We start from the raw sequence: 3,982 nt of genomic DNA, 5'->3' as shown, positions 1-3,982 counted from the left end.
TATAGAGTGTGGGAAGATTTCTTGCTTAAAATTCTCTGTACGCTCTGTAGTTGCCCTAATCTTGTCTTCTTGGTCAAAAAGGTGACGTTAGATAGAAGACTTTAATGCATTTAATACTTGTTCCTGAAACCTTGTATTTAGCGTTTTGCGGCAGTAGTAGACGTGTATTTTCAGTTGTCGGACAGTTAATGCCCCTCAGTATTCCTGCGAGGCCTTGAATTTGATAGAACAAATCAACAAACGTTTGTGACGCATTTCTTTCTATACGTTCAATATCCGTTGTTGGTCCTTTCTGGTACAGGTCCCACACACTTTAACAATAGAATGGGGCGCTCGAATGCCTAGTAAACAATCTCAGTTTAGGACTGATTACATTTTCCCAGTATCCTATTAACAAACCGCAGTCTTTACCTAAAACTGAGTCCGTGTGACCACTCAATGTAATATCCCGCAGCCGCGCCAAAATATTACACCCAGCGATTTTTGTGAATTCAGCTACTCCAGTTGTGACTCACTGAAAATGGACTTAAAAACAATACTGTAAGAAAATGAAATACCTACAGCCGTACTTAAGATGTCATTTATTGTGTTGGTAACAGTTATGCGCTTCAGTGCTTCATCTTAAGACATTAGTTGATGTTGAAGGGGTTATCACTATCCAAGACCACAAAGCATCAGAGCCCAGCATAACTGGATTAGGCGGACTACCCGTAACTTTGACGACCATCTAAGTCCCAAGCGGTTGTAATAAAGCATACGAACGGTTAAAGAACGGACCCGCAGAATTAGTCGACATCCTTAACATCGGCTTGATGCAGAATTCTAGGACGTATTATGAGTTGGAATAAAACAAATTTCCTACAGAAGATATCTACGTAGAAAGCATCGCTCGTGTGAATCCTAGGTTGCCCTTTTCTCACATGATATACTGCGAACTATGTATGAAGGGCAGCAGGAAGATTCAGTATTCCGAAATTTCCGGACAATGTGCCGTAGACTGTTAACGAAGGTACGCTCATACGGAATACTTTCCCAGGTATGTGAGTGGCTAAGAGACTTCTTAAGTACTAGAACCCAGCATGCTGTCCTCGACAGCCAGTTTTCATCAGAGACACGGGTATCGTCTGGAGCATTCCAGGGAAGTGTGATAGGAGCACTGTTGTTCTCCGTATACATAACTTATTTGGTGGAAGTTATTTGTTTGCTGACGATCCTGTGGTGTATGGAAAGGTGTCTAAGGCGAGTAAATGTAGGATGATACAAGATGAGGTGCACAAAATTTGTACTTGGTATGATTAATGACAGCTGGCTCTAAATGTAGAAACTTTAAGTTAATGATGATATACAGCTGCAGTAGTATCCTGCTGCACACTGTTACGTCATTTAAATATCTGAGAATGACACTGCAAAGTGACATGGAATGGAAGGAGCATGCTAAGAGTGTGACAGGGAAGACGAATGGCCGGCCCGAGTGGCCGAGCGGTTCTAGGCGTTACAGTCTGGAACTGCGCGACCGCTACGGTCGCAGGTTCGAATCCTGCCTCGGGCATGGGTGTAGGTTAGTTAGCTTTAAGTAGTTCTACGTTCTAGGGGACTGATGACCTCAGAAGTTAAGTCCCATAGTGCTCAGAGCCATTTGAACCATTTTTTAAGACGAATGGTCGACATCGATTTATTGGTAGAAGCTTAGGGAAATGTGGTACTTCCGTAATGGAAACGGCATATAGGACGAAGGTTCAAATGGCTCTGAGCACTATGGGACTTAACATCTGTGGTCATCAGTCCCCTAGAACTTAGAACTACTTAAACCTAACTAACCTAAGGACATCACACACATCCATGCCCGAGGCAGGATTCGAACCTGCGACCGTAGCAGTCGCGCGGTTCCCGACTGAGCGCCTAGAACCGCTAGACCACCGCGGCCGGCTAGGACGAAGGTTCGACCTATATGTGAGTACTACTCGAGTGTTTGGTATCCACACTACGTCAGATCGAAGGAAGATATCGAAAAAATTCGGAGGTGGGCGGCTAAGTACGTTACCGGTAGGTTTGAATAATGTGCAAGTTTCATGGAGGTGTTTTCGTCTATGCAACTAAATAAAAGACAGTTTGTTTTTTGCCATACGAGTTTCGCTTATTTACTTATGAAGCGTCGTAAGTGGACTGCAGTACATGTTTGCTAGTGTATATACACTAAAGCGCTAAAGAAACTTGTATAGGCATGCATATTCAAATACAGATATATGTAAACTGGCAGAATGCGGCGTTGTGATCAGCAACGCCAATAAAAGGCAACAAGTCTCTGGCGCAGTTGTTAGATCGGTTACTGCTGCTACAATGACAGTTTACCAAGATTTAAGTGAGTTCAAACGTTGTGTTATAGTCGGCACATGAGCGATGGGACGTACTATCTCCGAGGCAGCGATGAAGTGGGGATTTTCCCGTACGATCATTTCACGAGTGTACTATCAATACAAGGGATCCGGTAAAACATCAAGCCTCCGACAACGCAGTTGTCGGAAAAATATCCTGCAAGAACGGGACCAAAAACAACTGAAGATACTCGTTCAACGTGACAGGTGGGCAACCTTTCCGTAAATTGCTGCAGATTTCAATGCTGGCCATCAACAAGTGTCAGCGTGCGAAGTATTCAACGAAACATCATCGATATGGGCTTTTGGATCCGAAGGCTCCTTCGTGTACCCTTGATGACTGCACAACACACAGCTTTACGCCCCGCCTGGGCTCGTCAACACCGACAGTGGACTGTTCATGACTGGTAACATGTTGCCTGGTCAGACTAGTCTCGTTTCAAATTGTATCGAGCCGATAGACATGTCGGAGTGCGGAAACAACCTCATGAATCCATGGATTCTGCATGACAGCAGGGGACTGTTCCATCTGGCTCTGAGCACCATGGGACTTAACTGCTAAGGTCATCAGTCCCCTAGAACTTAGAACTACTTAAACCTAACTAACCTAAGGACATCACAGACAAGACAGGATTTGAACCTGCGACTGTAACGGTCGCGCGATTCCAGACTGTAGCGCCTAGAACCGCTCGGCCACCCCGGCCGGCGTTCCATCTGGTTCAGGTTCTGTAATGGTGTGGGGCGTGTGCAGTTGGAGGGATATGATTCCCCTGATACGTCTAGACACGAATTTGACAGGTGACACGTAAGAAAGCATCCTGTCTGATCACCTGTATCCATTCACATCCATTGTGCTATCTAACAGACTTAGACAATTCCAACAGGACATTGCGACCCCACACACACCAGAAATGCCATAGAGTAGCTACAGAAACTCTCTTCTGAGTTCAAACACTTCCGTTGGCCACCAAATTCCCCAGAAATGAAAATAATTGAGCACATTTGGGATGCCTTGCTATGTTCTGTTCAAAAGAGATCTACACTCCCTCGTACTCTTATGGATTTGTGTACAGCCCTGCAGGATTCATTATGTCAGTTGCCTCCACCACTACTGTAGACATTAGCTGAGTCCATGCCATACCGTGTTGCAGAACTTCTGCCTACTTGCGGGAATCCTACACGGTGTTAGGCAGATGTACCACTTCGTTTATGTCTTCAGTGTGTGTGTATATATATATATATATATACGACAGTTGGCACTTTAATAGTGGCAACTATTTGTTTACAGCTCGTAAAAAAAATAGATACGCGTTTAAAAGTTTTACTGACCTTCAAAGTAGTCACCAGCATTATGTATAACCCGTTGCCCGGGATGTGGAAGTCGTATGATGCCTTTAGCAGTGCCAGTTGTGTTGACAGTTCGAGCGGTGCGGTCTACTGCCCGAAGAATTTGTAGCAGTTCTGAAGCGAAAGCCGTGAAGTGTTTCCTTCAGTTTATAAATCGAGTTGAACTCACGGGGGCTTAACTCAGGGGAGTGTAGTAGGGGGTATAGCACTTAGCAGTCCCATCAGTAAAACAAATCAGTAACAGCTTACACTGTACGTGCTTG

General features: G+C 44.7%; 1 non-coding gene across 1 annotated transcript; it reads left to right on the top strand.

Annotated features, from left to right (window-relative positions):
- The first annotated feature begins 1,465 nt into the window (after positions 1-1,465).
- Positions 1,466-1,549, top strand: Trnas-gga (transfer RNA serine (anticodon GGA)). Its single transcript is given in 2 exon segments — positions 1,466-1,505; positions 1,515-1,549. It is a non-coding gene; the product is annotated as a tRNA-Ser (tRNA).
- Positions 1,550-3,982: the final 2,433 nt, after the last annotated feature.

The sequence above is a fragment of the Schistocerca serialis genome, chromosome 7 (genome assembly GCF_023864345.2).
Source record: "Schistocerca serialis cubense isolate TAMUIC-IGC-003099 chromosome 7, iqSchSeri2.2, whole genome shotgun sequence".
NCBI lineage: Eukaryota > Metazoa > Arthropoda > Insecta > Orthoptera > Acrididae > Schistocerca > Schistocerca serialis.
Note: the sequence above shows the minus strand (reverse complement) of the source record. Positions and strands in the feature narration are given on the sequence as shown.